At 39.4% G+C, this 25,710-nt stretch overlaps 1 protein-coding gene and 1 non-coding gene across 2 annotated transcripts in view; one reads left to right on the top strand and one right to left on the bottom strand.

Moving 5' to 3' along the window:
• The window catches only part of Peli2 (pellino E3 ubiquitin protein ligase family member 2), a 172,418-nt gene that overhangs the window by 76,782 nt on the left and 69,926 nt on the right, over positions 1–25,710 (top strand). The gene's annotated exons all lie outside the window — the stretch shown is intronic.
• On the bottom strand, positions 19,750–19,853 carry LOC113179518 (U6 spliceosomal RNA). The gene has a single exon (XR_003300355.1). It is a non-coding gene; the product is annotated as a U6 spliceosomal RNA (small nuclear RNA).

Genomic DNA, 25,710 nt, shown 5'->3' with positions numbered 1-25,710 from the left:
CCACAGTGCATTTTTAAAATGATTGAGAAAGTTGGAATATGGAATAAATTATAAATTATTGTATGAAGGGTTAATTTCTTAGGTGTGATAATGTTATTATGATTATGTAGGAAACTGCTGCAACTTATGCTAAAATAGTTAAGCCAAAAAAAAGAAATCATGTTTATGCACATGTATCTTTTTTTCTTTGAGTGTACACATGCATGTGCATATATAAAATATAGGTGCATTGTTTGCATATGGATGTCTTCTGCATTTGTGAACATTCTGGGAAGTATTTATTATGAAAACATTATTGTTTATTTTTCAGAATTAAAAAATGAAGGACAAAGCAGTGATTCAAAATGCAGTGCACTTAAACCATGATGTTTGTGAGGCCATTTACTAACTTTATAGTTTATTAAACAAAGATTTATGAAGTACTTGCTAAGGGTGCCCAGGTGCCTGACCAAGGTTGAGGCCTAGTCAGCCTCAAAGCCCAGTGTTAAGTGTATATAAGTTATTATGGCGTCTGTTTTGGAAAGGGATCATGGCTGTATATAACAGTGGCTCTCACCCTACTTATAGACAGTGACTTTTCAGTTCAATATCCTAAAAGAAGGAGTTAACTGTGCCAAATGGGGAGTTGTACTGGAGGATGGAGGAGAAGCTCTGTATGAGAAGAAAATGAACAATTCCTACACCCAGAAACGGTCAGATAGAGAGCAGAACAGGAAATAATGCTGAACTCCCAGAAGGACTTGTCAATCCAGGCATCAGGCAGGCACTGGAAGGCTTTCAACAGGAGACTGAACCATGGTGTTTACTTTCCATTTTAGAACAGTTGGTATTCTAAAAGTTGATGAATACCTAAAGGTACATTAGAATTGTTGTCCAGACAAGGTGATGTGATGCTATAGATTGGGTTGGTGAAATGAAAATAGAGAACAGCAAACAACTTAAAGTGATATTCACATAGTGGGTTAATCTGGGTGCTTAGCTCAGTCTTCAGGCTGGTTGAATGTCGTGGATAAAAGCAAGAATGCTAGGATGACTGTAAACTTCTGTTTTGAGGAAGGGAAGGTACACTGTGAGTCTTGGGGGAGGCCCAGGGTCTTTTAGTTTTGGGCAGCAGAGGGTGAAAGGAGTTGGTTTCAGTTTGAGATTGCTGAATTTGAAGTGTTGTGAGACCTACAAGTGCTGGAATTCAGAAGGCTCTAATATATATGGGTCTGGAGCCCAGAAGTGAGGTTTGGGTAGAATTAGGGAGTTTCTGGCATGCAGGTGATATTTGGAGAAAGAGGGAATGAGCTCCTCTGGAAGAGCATTTAAACAGTTTAGAAGAGAAGACTGTTGTAGTTGAGGGCCTGATGGAGAAGGAGGTGTCTGCTAGGTAGACCCCAGAGGGCAAGGAGAGAACTTGGGGTGTAAAGGCAGCAGATTGGAGCTGCAAGAGGCCAAGCAGGACAGGACTGAGGGAGCCCGCTAGCTTCACCCACATGAGGAGACATGGAGTACTGGGTGATGCTGGTACAATTGGACTGAGCAAACTGCAAGCAGATGGGGAAGTGGAGGCAGAGCACAGGGAAGCCATGTATCTGAATAGATGAGGATGTGATTGGTGGGGAAGCAGAGTCAAGGAAGAATGTACTTATAAATATGTTTTAATATGGAGAGTCTTGAGCATCCTTCAACATGAAAGGTGTGGGCCTGTGGAGATAGGGAGGTTGAAAAAGAGGAGGCAATAAACTGGGCAGGATCCTAGAGAAGATGGGAGGAGTGGCTGGAGTTTGGTCAGAACTGGCCTGAGGAAGCATAAAATTTTCTCCTGTTGGAACAGGAGGGCAGAGGAAAGCTTGGGTGCGTAGGTGAAGGCATTGACTCAATAGGATGTGAAAATGAATATTTACAAGCAAAACCATTCTGTGATTTTGAAACTAAATAAAATTTGCTCCTTCAGATAGTATTCATGTGGAGCCATGATATGATATATACTCTTGCCAAACATAGCATGGCTCCCAGGGGGTGCTACAAGGCCCTTTGGTGGCTTTGCAGGACCCCTGTGCCCAGAGGAACTTCCTATTGCACATACCTGGACGCCACATTTTGGGGTTAGAAAGTAGTTTGGAAAAGGAAGAGGGTAATTAATTAAATGCACTTGGACTAAAAAGTTGTTCAAAGTATTATGGGTGTTTAAAGAATAAATGGAAAGTTGGGTTTTTTTCCCCTGTGAACTAATCAGTAACCATTATTTTGATGCAAGAAAAGATCACAGATAACCAACCAAACAGCAGTCAGCTTTCCAGTGATGCTTCCCAGCAGGAAGAATGGCAGAAATTCACAAGTATACTGTTGTTTGAAAAGGTTGAGTACTGAAGTGAAACACTTCATTTACTAGGGTATTTGCAGTAGGAGAGTGACCTAATTAGAACAAATGGTAACCTCAGGAACTTTCTCATCTCCTGATTATGGGGTCAGTGCCTCTGATTATTTGCCTTTATTTGACCAAACAGATTAGCTGTGACTTATTTTTAGATTTAATTCCAAAGTTATATTGGAATATATGTGTAGGCCCTACTGAAATCCCAGCTACTTGGGAGGCCCACCCAGGAAGATGGCAAGTTTGAGGCCAGTCTGGGCAAAATTTAGATCCAAGGCTGTCTCAAAAAATTTAAATGAAAGGCTGGGGATACAACTTAGTGGTAGAGCATTCCTGGGTACAGTCATCAGTACGGGGCTGGGGAGTGTAGAAAATCTTGAAAAGGGGTTTGTGTATCATCCTTCCATTTCCCTTTTAAGGAAAAAAGTTATTCTAAGTTGATGAAAGTGTTTCTTCTACCTTTTCTCACCTACAAAGTTTCCTTTGCCAAATGGATCATGCTTCGTAAGGCCTTCCTTCAAGTTTAACTTCACTGTTTAGAAAGTTGTCATTTCAGAATGCAGTAAATGACTCTTAATGTGCTAGTCTGGGTGTGACATTTTTGCTTCTAATTTTCCACAGAGTGCCACTTTGTTTTGCTAATAGTTCTCCATACCTAGAAAACACAGTGTTTCCCCTTCAGATGTTTTAAAATAACATAAAAACCCTGGACTTTTTCACCAGTCCTTGCAGTAGTCTGTGACTTTTCTCTTTCTTCCTTGAACATTTCCTTTGTTTCCTGCTGTTGGGTGTTCTATCAATCTAATAACAATTTCCCTCTCAGCGTATAGCTCTCATGCACTGGCTGTTAACCTTTGATATGGAACTCTGTCAAGTGTTCTCTGAATTACAAGATCACTGCCACTCCTTTTATTAAACTTGTTGGTATTAACCTCAGGGGGATTTGCTGCATGTTATGTGAGAATGACTTGCTTTTCCTGAAAGCGGGTTGGCTGTACCTCATCCAAATGTGCTCAAAAAGTTATCAAATAAGGCCCTTAGTTTTCAGTGATTACATGGCTATTGAATTGTAAGTCTTCAGTGAAATCCTGGGGAGACAGAAATTAATAACACAAATTACTACCCAAGAGCAGAGTGAGCCCAGAGTCTTAAGATTCATGAATCGCATCATTTCTCATTGCCCTTAGACACATGCTCAGATTATTAGATCCTAATAAATAATATGCTTTACACATTGCCAACAAGGCCAGTAGAGCAAAAAATTACTATTCTCTGTATAAATCCTAACATTCTTGTAATTGTCATCACATCAGAATCAGAACAACTTCCCTATGGACTGCTTGCTGACTGTGTCCCAGTCACTGTGCTAAGAAGTTATGTTGTTTATCTGAATTAATTGCTTCAGCAGATATTTTTGAGTACCTACTTGTATCAGGTACTGTGGTGGGTACTGGGGGTATTATGCTCACTACCCTCAAGGGATTGTAACTTGATAGGAGATTCCAGAAAAAAAAATTAGAAGTACCACTAGAAGATGATATTTCAGGGATATATTAGGAACAGAAAACTGGGTGGAGTTCAGCACCAGCTACAGCTAAAAGAATAGGAACTATCAAAAGACAGTTTTCTATGTGACCAAAAAGTAGGGAGACCTGCATTGGCAGGGACCTTTAGTATGGAGCAGCAGTACTGACCAGGAGTGGACCTTGGTGCCTTCAGGTATCCTGGGATCCTGGCTACTGTGTCTTTACTCTGGATTGACCCTTGGACCTTTGCCCAAATGACAGGCACATGGGAAGTTGCCAGGCATTCAGACTGGGACTCAAAAGGAAAATATAAAATTCTAATCATTGTTAGGTATATAGGCAATAAAAGCCAGATTCTTCTTTCATGGGGCAAGATGGCATTGGTGCCTAAATTCAAAGTACTGTGTTATCAAGGTGCCTCAGCCAGCTTTATAGAGAGAGCTTTAACATTTAGGAGTCAGCCTGATCTTTCTTGCATGCTTGCCAGGATGGATGCAGGTGCCACTGGGAAAGGGAGTGTCTCCTGGCTCCTACTTAAGCCCACTCACCACTGCAGACAAGTGTTATGGAAGTTCCTGGGAGGGCACCTGACCTCATCTCAGGGAAGTGGAGAGGGCTTTGCAGAGGAGATGACATTCAAGACCTGAAAAATAAGTCAAGGTTGGGTAGAAGGGGAAGAAAGAGGGAAGCAATTGTTCAAATAGGCACAGCAAAGTTTGCTCCAAGAATTAAAGGTATCTCCATTTGCTTGGGAAGTGTAGGAGAAGGAGGGCTGTTAGCTTTCTGTCATATTTTACTTTCTCCCTGTGTTGGCATTTGCACTAATGGTTCAGAAGCAATGGTGGGTAAAACTGCTGGCACTTTAGCGTGAATCCATGTAGTGGCTCCAAGCTATAGTCATTTTGTTCTTCGTTGCCACAAAATACCTGCAGTTTTAAAAAATGCAATTTTACTTGTTGAAGCAGTAAATATTATTTTTCTTAAACTTCTACCCTTAAATACAACTCTTTATTTTTTGCATGATGAAGTGAGACGTGCGTACACAGAACTTCTGTCATGTAACAGAGCATGAGAGTTATCTCTTAAGAAAAGTACTTTTACAGTTGTTTGACTTGCAGGCTGCACTGGCCACTTTCATAAAACACCATTTTTACCTGAAAGAATGATAAATAAATAAGGTTATTCATACTTGGATATTTGGCAACCAGTTTCGAAAGAGAAACTATGCAGGACTTTTGTTGGCTTTGTTATAATCAAGCTTTCAAGCAAAAATTAGGATGTTGACTTGAATCTGCTACCCAGAACTTGACAGTTTCCAGTAATTAAAATTCTTCTGATGAGGTTGGTGGTGATATTAATAAATATGAGTTTTTCATATATATAATGAAATATGCCATCATTTGGAAAATCTATATAACTCTTTGAATTATTTTCCCAAATGACCAATGCATGATGATATAGAATCATACATAGTTAAAAGATCCATTCAGTGTAAAATTTAGACCAGTGGATTTTGATACAACAAGGTAAGAAACTCTCATCGCTATAGTTTCAGATTTCACATTATAGCTATCTTTTAAGAAAGGACTGGTTGTCAACTTTTAGGGCATTATCACAGAAGTATTTATAATTATCTGAAAAGGCTATTAAAATTTTCCCTTTTCCAGCTGCCTATCTATGGAAGGCTAGGTTTGCTTCATATACTTCATCCAAACTGTTATATATCACAACAGGTTCAGTGAAGAAGCAGATGTGAGAATCCAGCCACACACAGACATTAAGGAGATTTGCAAAAATGTAAAACAATGTCACTCTTGCCATTCAATTATTTTTTCATGTTGGAAATACAAAATTGTTTTTCATAAACTATTTTGTGATAATATGTAGTGTTTACTATTGTTATCCAGTGAATTGATGAATATTTTAAGTTTTTTTATTAGTTGCACACGACAATGCAATGATCTTGACATGTCATACATTTGAATCAAATGGGTATAATTTCTCATTTTTCTGAGTGTACAGGTTGCAGAATCACATTGGTTAATTTATAATATGGCAAATGCCTCTATAGATACAATACATGAACAAAAGCTTTTGGGGATTTTTTAGTAGTTTTTAGAGAATGTAAAGAAGTCTTGAAAACCCTCAAAACTATAAAAAAAGAGAACCAATGATCTGAATATTTAAAACTGAAAAAGATTTAATTCAGGGAATTAGATGCTTACCAAATCATTGACGATCTGGAGGAGCAAAGATCAGGGAGGATCCTCAGTAACTCTTAGGTTTACCACTAGTTCAAGGAAGTGAGACATCAATACTGAAGGGGAGTCAGGAGCTATAGGAAGTTCTCAATGACTTATACCAGATGAAGGGAGATGAGGAGGGGAAGCAGAAGAATGAAAAGCCTACTCAAATCCTGGATTGGATTCATATGGGCATAACGGGAAATTTGATTCAAGCTGTAAAATAGACATTATTACATTAATGTTAAATTTTTCTGAAGTGTGTAATGGTACTGTGATTATGCAAGTGACCTTGTTCTTAGAAACAATCTAACGTATTTAAGAGTGAAATACCACATTTTAAATTGACCAAAAAGAAAAGATACATATGTAGAAAGAGCGGATGTCGTAAAATGTTCACAATGGATAAATCTAGTTGAAAGATGGTTTGGTTTTTTTTGTAGTTTTGAGGTTTTTCAAGATAAAATGTTGGGGAAAAGTATAATGCCAGCATAAAATAAATCAGTCAAAGGTTTAGAAAATAAAAGGGAAACTATCTCTTAGAATGTAGAACAGAAAAACAAAGTAAGGAAATTAAGAAGGAAAATTAAAAATTAAAGGATCAATCTAGGAAGTCTAGCATTTAGTTAGTACAAACTTATAGCAAAATGGGAAGAAAAGAGTTAATAAAGAATAATAGAATAAAATATCTCAGAACCAATTAAATGAATCTCCAGATTTAACACTCACACTAAGAGCCCAACAGAGAAACTGAAGAAAAGAGCCACATCAAGGCATATAATTGGGAAATTCAGAATACCAGAGATAAGGAGTCCTAATAGCCTCCAGAGAGAAACTCATCACATATAAAGGGCCAGGAATTAGAAAGTCTTCTCAACAGCAACACTGTGAAGCAGTGTTTTCAAAATTGTGAATAAAAATTATTCCCAGCCTAAGATTCTGTTGCTTGCCAAATTTCCAGTCAAGTATGAGGATAGAATGAAGATATTCTTCAAATATGAGATGTGAAAATGTAACTGCTCTGTACCCTGTCTCATGAAGTTACTAGAAGGTAGACTGTCTAAATGAGGGAAGAGGGAATGCATGGGATCCAGGAAACATTCTACACAAGGGAGAAACAAAGGATGTCCTGGGATGACAAGGGAATCCCAGGATAGTAGCCTGGGAGCAGACCTAGAGGACAGTCTATCCAGGTTAAAGCATGAGACTCAAGTTTTTTTTGGAAGTGGGAATATCAAAAACAAAAACAAAAACACAACCAATAGATTATCTAATGCATATAACTATATTGACAGAGATTTGTACTTTTATAGGAGAGTTGGGGTTCATTAGTCATTGATAACAAATAAGCAAATCAAAAGTAAAACTACAGGTAAAAGAAAAAGTTGAGGAAGGGAAACTTTGTCATAGTTCACTGCAGGGTTTGGCTTTGAACAATGTTAGTGTGGTCACAATAATATAAAAATTAATATTGATTTAACTAAAAATTGTAGTATAACCCTTTTGGAAGAATAAAAAGAAATATGTGCATATATATATATATATATATGAGAGAGAGGGGTGTATCAGGAATAAGAACAAAAGATATCATGTGGTTACTGTCTGAATTTGAAAAATATGCTGTTTAGAATTATAAAAGTAATTAACCAAACAGCCCCAAGAGTTGAAAGTGGATATCTTGGGAAGGGGAAATCAGTGTTAAAGAAGAGTCCAGGTCTTCTATGTTTAATTTCAATACTTGGACAATGATTTGATTTTTTGACTATGTATTTCTTGAATAAAAACTTTAAAAAATAAGATGAAAAATGCTAGAGACCAGTAAGGAGGGCTTAATGAACTGTGAAAGCAAATATTGTAGAATTTTAGCAAGTAAAAGAATTGAGATAGGAGCTTCTGATCATAATGGTTACAATTTAAGATTTTCTTCATAAAGAAGTGTGTGCAAAATGGCATGCCTGTAATCTCAACAACTTGAGAGACTGAGGCATGAGGATCACAAGTTGAGGCCAGCCTCAGCAATTTATCAAGACCCTGTCTCAAAATAAAAATAATAATAGCTCACTTGCCTAGTGTAAGTGAAGCTCTGGGTTCAGACCCCAGTATTTCAAAAACAAAAAGTGATGAGTCCTAGAGAATGGCCTTAGGAATTGCTGAATAGAATGAACATCTTTGCACTTAGTGAAACAAGTGTGGTGAAGCCATTTACAATAATGGTAGGTAGGGTTTGGGGTGCCAAGCAGACAACACCTGGGTCAGAGTCTTCAGTCTTGAGCTCTCTGGTAAGTAAATAGAGGGGGTAGGAGTTAGCTATTCTGCATGATCTGTGAATGTCTTGAGTTCTCCCTCCACATAAAGGAAAAATGAACCCCTTTCTCTCTAATTAAAAATGCCTATTGAATAACTGGTACTGTGGCTTTTGGCATTGGGAACTGCTCATGGCCTTGGGTCTTAAGTAGCTCTCAAGAGAGTTTGGGCATGACCCACACTTTCTGAGTATATTATGTGTGGAATTTATAAGAGGTTCCAAAGCGATTGTAGCCTACTCATCATTCTTGATCTTGAATATATCTGGCTGAGAAGACACAGTAAGGATAGATACAATCTCAGGACCTTGGGCGTTTGCTTTATCCACTCTGCCCATTATTTTCCTCCTTTAAGGTAATGGAGAAGGCAGCGCTCATCCAGCGCTCTTCAGTTACTCTGAGTATGACAGCTATGCGGCAGGCATTGCTGACTGGCTGGCAGGCCCCGGCCATTTGAAGGTCATCATGGGGTCATGAGGAGATTGATTTTTTTTCTGGCTGGTGGACATACTCCTGAGTTGAGATGTCACAGTTTTGTTTTGACCTGTCACCTCCAAGTCGCCTGCCCTGGAGTTACCACCTCTTACCTCCCCCTACTCCACAAGCTGAGTTAAATGCTCAAATGGTTCTTACTGTGCTCTTCTTATATTTTATTGTATGTTATTTTCAGATGTATTTTCCAACTTTGTTAAGATAAAGAATTTACTCTGTTGACATCTGTATCTTCAGTCTTTAATTATAGTTCTTGGTAACAGGTAAGAAATTAAAAATTGGGGGTATAATAAAGATGGGTGAATATAAATTAGATAGGCATGTGACCTTTATCAGTTTTAGAGAAATTTTGTTATAAAGGTATTAAACATGTGTTATTTTTGTATTTTTGTTATTTTCGGCTAGATTGCCAGATGGCTGAATTGCAAGTTGGAGGTTCGTTTTAGAGTACTATTATATAGGCTCTTTAATTTTTTTTTTTTTTTTTTTTTTTGGTAATTGAGCTAAGATTGAGTTAAGTTTCCTTTTTGAGAGGTAAGCAATCCACATGACCAAGACTTAAAACCCACATAAATGCATGCATGTTGGTTTTCCCCAGGAACAGGAGTATAATGTTGTAGGCACTGAAATCAAAGGTCTGATATTAAATAGCTGTCTGGGAGCTCTGTTTAGTCTGCAGCCGCTTACAGAGAGCCTGTTACATAGGAGCTGGGGTGGAGTTCAGTGGTAGAGCATTTACCTAGCATTCGAGAGCCCTGAGTTCAATTAGAGCACCATAAAAGTTTTAAGAAGAGCCTTTTTTTAAATTGATTTTTATTTTTTAAATACACTACAGCGGAATGCATTACAATTCTTATTACACATATAGAGCACAGTTTTTCATATCTTTATATAAAAGTATGTTCACACCAATTCATGTCTTTATACATGTATTTTTTTTGCATTACAATTCTTATTACACATATATACCACAGTTTTTCATTATCTCTGTTTGTGTATAGAGTATGTTGATACCTAATTCATGTCTTCGTACATATACTTTGGATAATGATGTCCATCACATTCCACCATCCTTGCTAAGAGCCTTTATATGCTAGGAATAGCCCTGCATAAACACCCTTTGGGGCAGAATACATCAGAACACCCACTGGGGTAGATATCACCAAAGAGCCAGAAGGAAGAAACAGCCAAGGTGGAAATGGGACAGAGACATTGTTTTCTTACTACATTAGTATATGTCCAAAGCTAGTTTGTTCCCTGTGTTTAGAGCCAGCAGTACAAACCACTCTCCCACTGTTTGGTCCTGAACAGAACTGATTTTTCATGTTCTACCCTACATTGCTTTTCTTTTCATATATCCTAGGCTGTACTTTTATCATTTTTTTAAAAAACACAATTTCCCCATGAACTATCCTGCCAGGCCCAACTTCCAGATCACCAAGTTTTAGAGCTCCTTCAGGGGAGATGAGAAAGGGTGATGGACAGAGACTTTCTGAGGACTACTGAAGCTCCTTGATGCTGTCCTAATGTTGTTCTTTAGAGGAGTGAGGTTCTAACTTTGAAATATTTGGTCACAAACCCACAGATGGCAGCCCCACTGCTGAGCTTATGTAACAAGTATCTGTACCAGTCCTAGAGAGCATCAAGACTCTTCGAAGCTCCTCATTCTTCCTTTTAATAATTCCTCATTTGCCTCCTAGATGCTGGTTCAGGACAGAGACAGTCTGGGCATGTACCCAGACACTGAGCACATACCTGCCCCATAGGACAGAGAGTATGAGCCACAGGAGGTATGAGCCACAGCTAAAGATTGTTCAAGCTGAGGTTCTTGGCCAGCTGCAGCTGGGGGATGGGGAGAGAGGCAGGGACAAGTCAAGTGGGAGTTCTTGTTCTACACCTGCTGTGTGTGTTCATTCTGAGTGTCCTGGCTCTGAAGTAGATGGCAGGAGCTTTTAGACCTTGGATCGTTGCCCTTTGCTCTCATTGACTCTAGCTCTTCTTAAGAATTATTCCTGAAACTGAAAAGTGACTGCAAGCAGGCTGCCTGGAGTATCAAATTGTAAAGAACATAAATTCTGGGTGGGAGACAACTTCCTCACCTCTCCAGGAAGTAGAAAACCCCTGGATAATGATAGCTTTTCTCCTCCACCAAGTGTGAATAAAGTTATCATTATGGATTACATTTATTTCTGTTTTGTATTTTACCATTTGGGCTCAGGCACATTTTACAAGTAGAGGATGAAGAGGATCCAGAATGGAATTAACTTTTTGGAAGCCTAGGGATAAGAGCATTTCATAGGCAGGGCTAAACTTAAGACGGGAAGCAGGAGACAAGCCCATGGGGTAGTTTAGGGCAGTTACCAGAGGGGGGGGGTCAATGCCAGATTACAGAGAACAAAATGAAAAAAGAGCAAAGATTGAAGGAATGTGAGGACTATTATTCCTAAGAAGCTTGGTGTTTTGATGATAAAGGGAAGAATTTTGGTGATGGCAGTGTGTTTTTAGGATGGAGGGAGCACAGATGTGCTGAGGTGAAGTTGGTAAACCTGTGGTAGAGAGAGGAATTGAAGTAACAGGAGAGGGGCTCAGAGTGAGCAGCATTGATCATGAGTAGGAAGATGCCAGAAAGGAGCATAGGTTTATTTATTTTGTTGGCTTTCTATCAGTTTTCTGAATGACAAGTATGTACCTTGTATGTGTTAATTTTTAAAGTCTCATTTATAAAGCTTGTCCTAATGTCACTGATATAATTCCCCAAAACTCACAGATCTCAAGCTGGGTCCCACAGGGAAATATACTGTTAAGTTAATTGTGATGCAGGGCTAGAAAATGTATCTTGTTTTCCCATCTTGAAGGGATGGGAGTCTGCAACTTTGAGGGAAGGAGGGTGGTTGGAGAGGGTGGGGAGAGAACCCGAAGGTGATGAACCCTATGCTGTGACTTTTACAGGTACCATGATGCATTTGGGACAGGAAATGATGCTCTTCTTTCTCTTGATCCAGTTTTGGATGTTGGTGGTATTCTCCAGTTGGATTAGTTTGGTTTGGGGAATATTGTTTTACAGTATCTACAAATGATATGATCATACGCATGTGCCATTGCTCTGGTATACTATCCTTACTTTTAGTTTTTCTTCCTCTCCTAGACTTTACCCTGAGCAAGACCATGGGGAGAATTCTATCAAGTGGTTTCTTTATTCTCTTGGTAGGAAGAGGGTGTGGGACCTGTTTGTCCCACAGAGAACTAAGCTACTTCTCAATGACAGGGGCAGCCCTGAAAGGGACTGGAGAACATAAGCAGCTCAAGGACCTCCAGAATTTAAACAATAGATACTCTTCCATTTTGGGTGGAATATTAAATGTTCATTTAATATTCATGCATAAGATATACATTGTACAGCACAAAAGAAGCATTTTGAAGTTCTGTGACTAGTAGGGAAAGGAGACACGTGCCTTGAATGCCACAGGGAGGTGTTCTTTTAGACTTCTGGGGCAAGATGCCAGGGAGAGAAAGTCTACGAGAGCTCTTTCCCTCCGGATGAGGAGGTGACTGTGTGGGTTTGTGCTATCCAGATCATCCTGTTTTTTTTTTGTTTGTTTGTTTGTTTTGTATTTTAACTTAGAGATGCTGGACATTTTAGCAACTGTTTCACTTAAGCCTGTGTTTTTGAATTAATGGACATAATTGCTTAGTAATTTGAGAATAGATTTCAGTAATTAATATTAGTGTTTTACCTAGCTTCAAGATGCTGACATATGTCATTCATGAATCACACAATTGTAATTATGTGCATAACATTCTCACTTGGTGATGTAGATGACAGTGAGACAGCTCTTTATCAGTCTTGACACCCAGTCCTTGGGATTACTTTCTGTTCTATCTTTAGAAGTATATTTCTCTCTAGGAAACACTACATCTTACAGGCTAAGTCCTGTTCATGAGCACAAGGGGCTTTGGGGAGAAGGTGTTTAAAAGTGGATGCCCTTTTGTACTGTTGCTAGCAAAATACAGCTCATTGTAAAACTAGCTGAAGGGAAATGTGGCTGATTGTATTGTAGGCAAACGTACTTTGGAGTTCTTTTCATGTGCTTTTCAGTTTCCTCAGTAGGCAAGTAGAAGGAAATAATCCTTATTTTCTAGCTTTATGGCTTATTTCTAGCTTTGTAGAAACATCATTAGTTCATGAATCAAGTCTAAAAAGGTGTCCAGAAATAAAATAACTTCAGTCAGTAGTTGAAATTTTGTATTTGATGTTAAACTGTAATAATTTTTCAATTGAACTCTACATTTTGGTAGCAAAACACATGAATTAAGGAGCATGTTATTTTCAAAATTAACTAAGTCTTAAGAAAAAAATCCAAGTCTTGCAATAAATTTGCAGATAAATTTTTAATTAAACTCACTGTTGCTTAATGATGCCTGTCCAGTTTTGTCACTATCACCAGTGGTATAGAATTTAGGTACTTAATGCCTGTGGTCATCAGTAGGTAACCTAAAACGCATAGTGTGACCACAAAATAATGACACTGTTGGGGCTTATAAAAATTGTGAAGTTTTATGTTGTCACATATCACATTATGATGTGTGAAGTTTTATTTATTACATTGTAGCTATGGCTGTAATTTTATTTTTATGTGGGAATGTGTGCCAGTACTGCTCAGGAATTTGCTTAGTCTGGCTTATATTTTGCAGAGATGTCATTTCTGGGCTTTCAAGGTAGCAATTAATTTTGCTTCATTCTTTAATCAACATTATAGAAAGGCAAAACTAAAAGCCATATGATGATGCATTTTCTTTTTATGTGACTATGAAATGATTAATCTTTATTTGGTTTAGATTTCACTGTTAAGTGTATGAGTTCTTGAGTGGGGGTAGGGTGGAGCTCGTCAAGGTCATTTGCACTTGTGGGGTTGTAGCATTATTTGTTAAGGCTCTTTGCTGTTTCATTTTCTACTTTCTAAGCCAATTGTGGAGTTCCACTATGCCCAGTCTTATTCTCTAGCATCATTTCCCAGTTCATAATAAAAGCGTATTAAACTACTTGTTCAGCAGAGTGTAGGCTAGTATTGTTGAGTGTTCAGGCTGCACTGTTATTTTGTAAAATACACATACACCTTCCCAACAAATCATAAGCTATTTTGTGCTGCAAACATAGTCTCTCCTAAAAGCAGATATTTCACATAATTCACATCATTTTTGTCAAATTACAATTCTTAGTTGTAGTGACTGAGTTTTATACATTTGATGATAGTTTTTCTATGTACACTGGTAGGTGGTTTGTTATATACCAGTTGTAATTGTATTCATTATAACGTAATTCATTGGCAAGAAAGGAACAAAACTCTGTAGTCAGAGGCTGTGTTTGGAGCTCCATTGCTATCAAGAGTCATGTCATCAGGGCTCAGTTTTCTGGCTCCTGAAAAAGCTAATTCAGTTTCTTCACTTACCCAGCAGAAAATTGGCTCTTTGCCAGGAGCTGTTGACAGTTATTGCTTCTCTTTAGGCTGATTAGCATGCAAGGTTACAGTGTCTTTAAGAATAATTTTGCTTCCCTATATAATAATTTAAGAATTTAATCATTTCCAAACATGTTCTAAATTATTCAGCCCTTTGTCAGCATCTCAATTCAGATCTAGAAGTTTTTTTCATTTTTCATTTTTTTTTTTAAGTTCCTCTTGGTTGTAGTGTGTTAAATACATTAAGGAAAGTGTTTCCAAATAGGTTGTTGTTTCTAACAATAGAGTTTCTTACATTTCTTTGGTGTATTATAGTTATATATACACATCTCCTTTGAGGGTGATGACAGTCCTCTGAGTTAGAAACATCAGTGACGTGTCCCCCCTTCTGTTGACAGAGGGTGGACTGGGTCATAGAGCATAAGAGATTTGTCCAGAGTCATGTAGCTCCCCAAGTATTGCAGGGGGTCTGCAGGCCAGAGCTTCTTCCCTTCACCTTCAAGCAGGCCCACCCAGGCTTTCCATCTTTGTAGAGAGAAATTGGCATTGGAATCAGCTAGAAAAAGGAAAGAATGAAAATGTCCTGTTGCATATCACAAGGTGTTGCAATGACAGTTGACCTCACAGATGAGATGGGTTAGTTATGCTGTTATGGTAGGAGGAGGGCTCCTCTGAGGCCGGCACCTTGTTTGGCCAGGGGTCCACCCTCTGTCACTTTCTGTGGCGCTCTCTGGCGGCTGGGGAAGGCTCACTGCATCAGGAAGTCTTTCACATGTGCCACATTAGAGGTTTGTATTAGACAAATGTTCAAGACCCTTTTTTTCTGCTCTATCCTGGAAATTTAATTACAAAGAAAGACAAAAAAGCCAATGATACAAAAAGGCAATTGATTTATCATTTTCTAATCTCTGGGTTTTTAATGTATTGACAGGCACTCCGTTCATGTTCTCTGGGTCATTTTTCTCTCAATTTTGGTCTAATGTGGCATCATTCTTTTTGTTAGACTTGCCTTTTCCTCTGCCTGCTCCTTACCAGTGTCATCCTACCCATATCTCTTCTCTTTTATTTATCAAACATCTTTTTTGTATTCAAAAACTCCTGCTCAGCTAATAAGAGCTACTTTTTATGAAGCATCATTCCCTAGTTAAGCACCCTGCCGAGTACTTTTCAGACAGGATCTCATGCAGTTCCTCCAAGCATCTTCTCAGCTGGGTGTGCTAACATCCCAACTCATATGAAAGGAAATCAAGGTATGATGAAGAAACCTGATCAATGTTACAACCCGGATTTGAACCATGTCTGACTCCACAGGCAGTGATTTAACAAATGAACAGACTCGTTGTCTTCTTCCTTGGCCAGATTACATAGCCATGCTTTGCCATTATTTTCTGGAACATCTCCTTTCAGAGAATGTAATCTTAGGAGTTTTTTGTTTGTTTTGTTGTTGTTGCTCCCAGCTTCTGCACTTTTCCTGGAAGTAGTCTGATGTTTATAATATAAGCCAAGAGTTGCATTTTCTTCTATGTATACCTATATAGTCCTAGAGTAGATAAATGGTTCCAGGTGGATCTCCTGGTAATAAAAATGATTGGTGCTGAAGCTAACATTTGCTGCTTCTTTAATTGTTGTCTTTTTAAAAATATTTATTATTTAGTTTTAGTTGGACACAATGTCTTTATTTTTATATGGTGCTGAGAATCCAACCCAGTGCCTCACACATGCTAGGTGAGCGTGCTACCACTTGAGCCACATCCCCAGCCCTTGTTGTCTGTTTTGACACAGCTAAATACTGTATAGCCAATGGTGTAGTCAAAAGTATACATGTTAATATTTTGTGCCACATTTTAAGATTAATTTCTTGCTGCCTACTCTTATACCTCCCAAAATATTTCCTTTATTTCCCCCAAGAGATGACAATGGAAATTTTATTCCTCTTTATCTTTGTGGGCAATACCTTAAGAAAATCATACCTTTTGTCTTAAGACCTTTGTGTGTTTGCACAAAACATGGAGAGAGAGAGAGAGAGAGATCGAGACAAGATTAATTTTGCCCAGATTATACTGCTAAGAAAATTCTGTGTGTGTGGTGCACACTCTGGTTTATAGACACAGAAAAGTTGGTCAAAGCTAAATATGTTGGGAGTTTAGTTCTCAAAGATGGTTGAAAACTTAGCCATGGGATGGATGTTGGGCACACCAGAACTTCAAGTAGTGTTCCCGTGCTGCTTTTGTCTAGGTTTTAAAAGATGCCTAGTCCTTTCACTTTCATGGGCCTGACAAGATCAATGCCTTGTGTTTTCCCTTCACCCCTCTTTTTCTAATAGTAAGCAGAGTTGTTGGAAGTGAACACATTCAAGTAAAAGCCATTATAGGGTATTCTTGTCTCTTCATTCTGTATAAATTTTTTAAAATTAATATTAATTTACCTAAAGCTAAAGCTTGTCCTCAAATCTGAGCACTCCAGTTGTCTTTCACTGACCAGGTCCCCTCCTTCTTACCATCCTGTCTTCTCCGGGTGATGGCCAGAGGCTTTGTTTGACCCCAAACACTCAGCTTTCATAGGCCCATCTCTGTCTCCAGCATCCTCTGCTTCCATCTGGAGAGGATCTGACAGTGTCTGCAAGAAGTCAGCTATGGCTTTGGAGCTACAGTCACTCCTAAAAGGCCTCCTTAGTCCCACCCAGGACACACTTGTTCTTGTTAATAGTCCATTCTAAACTGACTGGTAATTCCCTCCCATTTCTGTCATCAACTTAAAAGCTGAAAATTTTGATGGGGAAATGATACGTTTCTTGGTTAACTGAAAAGTGGCATGACACACATTCCTTCTAGTTGGCTCCAGACATTTGTTTACTTTCACATTTATAATTTGCCCTGATGCACAAAGGACTTGAGGCCACTGCCATCCTTACAGAGAAACCCCTGTTACATCTTTAATGGATACGGCCTCCTTAAAGAAGCTCAGGATTGAAAAAAAAACTCCTGCAACAGAACAGGTAATTTAAGTATTCTGCTAACACTTTTTATTGCTTTATTAATGCTTGCCATGGGAGTCATTGGAAGCAGTGCAGGTGAACAGGAAGCTAACAGCAGACACCAAGAATTGTGCTGTCTCACAGATGTGTGTCTTATCTGCAGACTGCAGACACTGAGCTCCAGCTTGTTCCTCACTTCTCTCTTTAAAAGGCTCTGAACAAGAGGCGCACAGCAAACGTGTCCCTGCTGTTGATGCCTGTGACAGAGTACCATCACCAGCACTAGGGGACTGCAGTGGGCCATGCCATGGGAATAACTGTTTAACTCTCTGCAGCTTTAAAATCAGATTGATTTCATTTGGGCAAAGGCACATCAGCAGGGGTGTATTTTACTGTTTGACACACAGATGACAATCTAGCTGGAAGCTAGTATTTTGGAAGAAAATACTGAAAAGAAAATGATGGTTATGAGACAACATAGTTATAAGACACAGCGTGTATCTATATTTTTCTTCTGAGAAAAGTCAGATTTTCACCCTGGAAAAACACCCAGAAACCAAGCAGTTGCATCCCTGTGTTTTGGCATTTATATAACAGTTTTTGTATAAAAGAAAAACACAGTAAAAAGTCATTCCAACATTTCGTGCTAATTTGCCAGAGCCACGAGATGAAACAATCAGCACGTTTGCACTTTTGTATTGAATATTTGTGGAGTGTGACAGTACAAAGGGAAAAATAGGAGAAACCTGTCCTGCCATTGAGGAGGACAGGGATGTGACACAGCTTTGCTCCAAGTTGCTCCATAACCAGTGTCCAGAGAGGCACCACCAGGAGAGGAGAGAATAAAGGAGGCACTCAGGAATGTAGATAATGGCTAGGACAAGGCAGCAGGCACAAAATGGGCCATCTTTGGTGACTAAAATCCAGAATCACACAATAATTTCCAGAAAATAAAAGCAATTGCACAATTCAAGTTAATATGCATATCACACTTACTCAAGAGTCTTCATAAGCACACGATTCTATCCATCCAATAGCACTATGCAGGCAAGGCATACAGCCCCAGTTTATAAACCATTTGCAGTCAGGCCCTGTGAAATGCTGGAACAAGGACAGCTGCAACCTACTTGAGACAAATTCCCCCCTCAGTACTATCCATGCTCTCTGGAAAGCTGAGGTTCCCTAGTCCACACCTGAGAATGGGAATATCTGATCCTGAAAAGAACAAACGTCATATGAGGTGCTTAATTTAGGCAGCTGAGAAGGAGAAGAAAGGCCTGCCTAGGGAGAATTTGGGCCTGGGGAGCACTGCGTAGTCCCAGAGACAAAGGGAACAGCAGCAGCTGGCTAAAGAATGAAGGAGCAAGTAGAAGCAAGCCCACCAATGAAGGTCCCCTAGAATGTGGAGAAGGGGTTCCATGCTTCAACTGTGGGCACTTGCAGTACTAGAGACAGATTCCAAGGATTTGCCTGTCAACTGTGGAAGCTACCAACTTGGGAATAGGCACACACTTTTCTACCCCCAATCTCTATCTAACCTAGTGCTCAGCATTAATCACCTCATTTTATAAAACAAACTATAGAAACTTCTATTTGCCAGATTCTAAATTAGGAATGAGTACCTTCTCTAATATCTTTGCAGCCAAGACAAGTTCTTTTACAACTTGAGGAGCCAGGCTGAACACAGCCCCCTGGGTGCCATATATTCTATTTGGCTGAGCCATCTGTCCTTTTTTGTGTGTAGATGCACAAAGGGAAATTTTATTGGTGCAAACCTTGAGTTTTATAAATAGTTGATGGTGTGAACATTCAGATTTTCTTTTAAACTTCTTTTGAGTGTTTCTATCCTTCCTTGAGACCCATCACTCAGGTCCTTTTATATGGAAGAGGAATAACAACTCTCAGCTGTTAGAACTGTGATGAACTTATCATACACATCCTGATGATGTGGGGCAGCCCTGGGAAGAGCTCAGTCAAGGTTAGTTTCCTGCCTTATGCCTCTCCCAAAGAATGCAGAGCAAGATGTAGTCGACTTGAGTATAGTTATAGTTATTTTGCATTAAAGTATATTTCCTCTATGCATAGTGGCCTTAGGCTGCTATTCATTTTTAGTTTCAGATTTCTATTTAATAGTTTCTTCACCTCTTTAATTCTTTTCAAAATGTACTGAGCTCCTGCTATGTTATTCTTGAAGTTTTATCTATGTCACCTCATTTAATCTTCATAGCAAGGTGTCCTTTTCATTGACCTGCACATGTATAGCTTAATTCAATACATTTTGCAGCTGTGATCCATTTTTTTTTCAAATTGCAGAAGTCATGTTGCTGGATGTGGATCACTCTGTCCATGGGAAAAGATACTAATGTAATAGTGTGCCTTAAAATGGCAATTTTTAAAAAAATATGGAATGCTTCACAAATTTTTGTGTCATTCTTGTTTAGGGGCCATGCTAATCTTCTCAGTATCATTTCAGTTTTAGTATATGTGCTGAAGAGAGCAAAACAGGTTTTTTTTTTTTTTAAATCAAAGGCAATTTGAAAAGTATTTGTTTTGTCGGGAAGAGCTGCCTTTTTAGTCCACATGATTGCATAAGAAGGTATAAAGCAGAACTAACTGTAGTCCATACAAATTAGAAAATGATCCCCTCTCTGGGAAGATACTATCCTAAGGCACAAGACTTGTGCATGGTGGTGCTTTTGCACAAAATGGACCAACGAAGGCTTCTCTTTAGGTGGGTAGACACAGCCTGAAGCCACAGTGTGTGGCTCAGAGAGCTGACAACAGGATGGCTATAAGCTTCTTGTGCACTTTGTGCATTGCACAGCCTGGCCTAACTACATTATGGTTGAGGTGTGTATGTGTGTGTGTGCCCGCGCACGCATGGAGTGTTTGATGGGAGATGGAGGTGTTGATGGTGAAATGGGAGAGAATGATTGTCAGTGAGGGGGAACAGGTACAGGACAAAACAATAGATCAGCAACTGGTAAGTAATCAAAGAAATTTCATAGAATTAGAAGGGGAAAGAGAGAGCCTATAGCTGATTCTTGCTCAGGGCATGCAAGGCAGTTTGAAGCCTGTGGCCAAAAACTCAACGGAAAAAACCCAGCAAGTCATGCTGCTTTTACCACCACCACTGTCACTGTCAAGGCAATCTTTGTTAACCCTGACTCCCTTTCCTGGTGGTAATTTCTCCAACTGCGGCATTTTAATGCCAAGCTTGTTTTTAGGGAGTGAAGCTTTTTTAGGCCCCTGAGTGTCTCAGGCAGAGCACTTAGAGATGATGGAGAAATGGTGTGAAATGCTCTAGAGCCTGGACCCCCTCCCCTTGATTCACACGGGAAACCTCCAGAGCAAACAGATCCTGCATCCCTGTTCTTCAGCGTGTTGGTGGTGAACACTATCCCCTGGCCTCTGAGGAGCAGCCTGCTGTCTACTCTCATATTACTCTGCTTCCTGTAGACTGCAGATGTGCAGAGAAAGGCCAAAATGGTGCATCTGTGCAGTCATAATAATAGGAAAGCCAACTACAGAAGCAGAAGTGAATGGAGTGTGCAGAGAAGAAGATCTGTTTGTAAAAAGCCTGTTTAAAAATGGGATAATATCTCATTTTCCTTCCTTTCATACTAGAAAATATTTGATCACTTATTATTAACTTCATTAAGAATATTAGATACAGATTTGAATACCATGCTTAGTAACTTTGAAAAGTTGCAGAAGGGTAAAAGAAACCACAGTAGGTTTTTGTACATTTTTCTTACTCCAATCATTTACTGTAATTACACAAGGATTGAAATCTGCTAAAAATCTAGAAGGAGGTTAATTTACCAGTCCATGTTATATAATACTTGTTTTCCTCCACCCCCATACCCATATGGCAAATATAAATATATGAGGATGCCAGAAGTGGTGGTGAAAGTCTATAATCCCAGCAACTTGGGAGGCTTAGAGGATTTCAAGTTCAAGGCCAGCCTCAGCAAGCTAGTAAGACCCTCAGTAACTTGGCAAGATTCTGTCTCAAAATAATAAATAAGAAGGGCTACAGATTGTAGCTCAGTGGTAAAGCACCCCTGTGTTCAATTACATGTGTGTGGGTGTGAATGAGATATAATGTATATCCATAGAGAAAAGGTAGAGATCAATCTACTTTAGATTGTATTTTTGAGAGCAGATAATTTCTTAGTTGCAGAATAATGGAACAGTATAAATTGATCTTATGTGGAAATATAGACGAACGTGGCTTTTAAAAGGAGACTGATGAATGTGTATATGTACTTTAAAAAATATGTTTTAGATGTTGATGGACCTTTATTTTATTCATTTATTTATATGTGGTGCTGAGAATTGAACCCAGTGCCTCACACATGCTAGGCAAGCGCTGTACCACTGAGCCATAACTCCAGCCCCTTTTAAAAGTACTTTTGAAAGTTCTGGTTTAGAAATCACAGTGGGCTCATATGTATCCTGAATAATACCTGGATTGCTTTTGATGTTCATTTGAATGCTCTGATTTCATTTAAAGGGCCCTTTCAACCACAGTAATACTTGCTTCAGTAAAATGTTTTTTGTCGCCCCCAAACAGGCACGGGCAGCTGAACTAAGGTCGCTCATGTGAATTTGCAGGGACGCAAAATAAAACAAACAATTTACCTTTATACAAGCTTCAGGATGGCTTCCCCGGCTTTCAGCCTCAGGCTCCCCAAAAGGGAGAGCAAGAGAAAGGAGAGAGAGAGGGGGGGGGAGGGAGGGAGGGAGGAGAAAAAGAAGAAGAAGAAGGAGAAGGAGAAGGAGAAGGAGAAGGAGAAGTAGAAGGGGGGGGAGGGGAGAGAGGAGAGAGGAGAGGAGGAAAGAGGGAGGGAGGGAGGAAGGGGGGGGACAAAAAGTTTGGAAGTCAGCTTTTATTGGGGGGACACTGTTCTTAAGAAGTTCTACCCATAAAAGGGAAAAAGGGGTAGGACTACAAGGGAACATGTGAGTGTAACTCAGCCTTAGAGTTACGCCCCTTGCTATCCCAGCGGGTCACTGCCCAAGCCACAATGAATGCAGTGGTTGGTCAGAGCCTGATGCATCAGGACTGGAAGGTCTGGTCATTTAGTGTGGCTCCCCACAGATTTTATGTTGCTTGCAAATGTAAAGGCTTATGATTTATACCCAAGGAAAAGCATATTCTGGCATTCATTTACTACATCTGTCCCAAATCTTATATACCACTTAATAGTGTCGCTAACCTAGTATGATCTGCACAGTTAATAAGTTGGAATCTCCTAACTTGGAAAGTCCACCATGATTTTTGCCTGCTGGTGACTTTTTAAAAAGTCATTAATGGCTTACTGTGAAACCTAGCTAGTAAAATTGTTGCTCTTGAGAACAGGGTCATCTGTTCAAAGTTCAATGGAGATAAAATTCTTAGCACAATATAATGTGTTTTGAATCTTTCCCTTCTATTAAATACTGAACTTACAGACAAGTTCTGCCTACTATAATTTGTCAGAATTTTGTTTTTATTATTAACTCATAAAAGCAATTCATACCTTAAGTAATATATTTTATGTGTAATTATTTCACTTCTCTGTATTCAGAAGGGAGGTGTTTTGTACATTTGTTCAGGTTGTGTTACATTTTAGCAAGGAAATCTTTTCTTCATTGGACTTGGGAGACTCATAAAGATGTCAACATGTAAAGTATGGTTGAATCTGAAAGCAAAAATATGGACCCATACCCATACCCGCCTTCTCTGTGTCTCCTTGTGCTCTGTATGTAATCCTGTCATAGTTCAGAAGGTTCATAGCCTCTCTGCTGTGTAATTGCTGATTCACCAGTTGTTTCTCCCTGAATGCTCTGCCTGCTTTGAAAGTGTTGGTATGTTAAGATAACTGTGCACCTTTAGTGTGTGTATTCCTGGAGCCTACTGAAATGCTGGGTGATTAGCACATGGAGAGTAAATAAATAGAGGTGAGCACATACTGACAGAATCAGTATTTAGTACAGATGACCAGTGAGAATGGAGGTCTATTCCTGAGAAATGGAGAAAGGAAAAGTCTGGTCCAAGAAGTCCCAGTATTGTTGTTATAACATATTGCAAAAGCAATTAAATTGTTTTGCTGAGTTGCTAAACTCTCCATGTAATAATAATACCTCATTCATTGTTGTGGTCATCTTGGGTAACATGAGCCATGTCCTTGTAGTTATTTAGGGGAAATATAACTTTATTCATCTTCATTTCAAGATGGATCTAAAGTTAAAGACTTTCTGTAAGATATGTGTAAGACTGGCTGTATTTTAAAAGTTATCTAAGGAGACCATTCATACCAGCCTGCTTAGGACCCAGGCTCTCAGTGGGCCCAGTTTACCCTTCCAGCAGACTACATGGGAGGTCAAGCCTGGTGGTCCAGATCCACCCACACCAGCCTGTGCAGGTCCCAGGTGCATAGCAGCCCTGGTCTTCCTCTCCCTCAGCGGGGCAGACACCCCCCAGAGCCTAGCCTCTGGAGTGGGACCGCCCCTTCCCACCGAAAATTACTGCGGGAGGTCAAGCCCATAGGCCCATATCTACCTACTCCAACTTGCACAGGACCCAGATCCAGGATGCAATAGCATTCATTGAGGGAGACCAGCAGGGTCTGGAAGCCCAACATCAAGGTGAGGTACAGACAGTCTGCATGGGTACTACAAGAAAATAGAGAAGAAACTGTGATATCCCAGATCCACACTGCAAGAAAGGAAGACACTTGGACAACATGAAAAAATACAACAGAGCAATAGTAACAAAAACAGCAAGGTATTGACACCAAAACAGGCTGGTAGACCAATGGTACAGAATAGGGGACACAGAGACTAACCCACAAAACTAAAATTATCTTATATTAGACAAAGGTGCCAAGAACACCACTGGGGAAAGATAGCCTCTTCAACAAATGGTGCTAGGAAAACTGGAAATCCATATACAACAAAAGAGATTCAACCCCTATCTCTCAACACTCACAAAACTCAACTCAAAATGGATCAAGGACTTAGGAATATAGCCAGAGATCCAGCTTCTAATAGAAGAAAAAATAGGTCCTAATCTCTAACATGTGGGATTAGGCCTCAACTTCCTTAATAAGATTCCTATAGCACAAGAATTAAAACCAAGAATCAGTAAATGGGATGGACTCAAACTAAAAAAATTCTTCTCAGCAAAAGAAACAATCTGTGAGGTGACTAGAGAGCCTACATCTTGGGAGCAAATTTTTACCCCTCACAAATCAGAAAGAGCACTAATCTCTAGGGTATATGAAGAACTCAAAAAGCTAAGCACCAAAAAAACAAAAAAACCCAATCAATAAATTGGCCAAGGACCTGCACAGACAATTCTCAGAAGAGGATATACAATCAATCAACAAATACATGAAAAAAATGTTCATCATCATTAGCAATTACAGAAATGCAAATCAAAACCACTCTAAGATTTCATCTCCAATCAGAATGGCAGAGTTGAAGACAAACAACAGTAAGTGTTGGTGAGGATGTGAGGAAAAAGGTACACTCATACATTGATGGTGGGACTGCAAATTGGTGCAGCCAATGTGAAAAGCAGTATGGATATTTCTTGGAAAATTGGGAATTTGACCCGCTATCCCTCTCAGCTATCTACCATTTGACCCAGCTATCCCTCTCCTCGGTCTATTCCCAAAGGACTTAAAAACAGCATACTACAGGGACACAACCACATCAATGTTTATATCAGCACAATTCACAATAGCTGAACTCTGGAACCAACCTAGATGCCCTCCAATAGATGAATGGATAAAAAGAAATGTGGCATATATACACAATGGAATATTACTCAGCAATAAAAGAGAATAAAATCATGGCATCTGCAGGTAAATGGATGGAGTTAGAGAAGATAATGCTTAGTGAAGTTAGCTAGTCCCCCCAAACCAAATGCCAGATGTCTTCTTTGATATAAGGAGGCTGATTCATAGTGGGATAGGGAGCAGGAGCATGGGAGGAATAGACAAACTCTAGATAGGGCAGAGGAGTTGGAGGGCAAGGGAGGGTCATGGGGTAATAAAAGGTCACTCAACCAGTACACTGTGAAACCTGGATTTGAACTCAGTCTGGTTTCAGAATCTGACCTTTTAACCCTAGTCTGTACTCCAAAGGAACTGACTGTCCTAAGCAGAGTTGCCAGGGAAAGACCCAGAAGACCAAAACAAAGCTTTCTGTGGCCCCCAAAAGTTAGGTCGAGGAGACTAACTCCTAGTAGACCAGACTTCTAAATCAATATTTCCAGGAACTTAAATAATCCTAAAATTCTATCGATTGCCATATGTTTGCACTAAAACTATGTTATGAATTCCTAGTTTAATCCCCCCTTC

The sequence above is a fragment of the Urocitellus parryii genome, chromosome 6 (genome assembly GCF_045843805.1).
Source record: "Urocitellus parryii isolate mUroPar1 chromosome 6, mUroPar1.hap1, whole genome shotgun sequence".
Lineage (NCBI taxonomy): Eukaryota > Metazoa > Chordata > Mammalia > Rodentia > Sciuridae > Urocitellus > Urocitellus parryii.
This window is presented reverse-complemented; position numbering and strand designations above follow the sequence as displayed.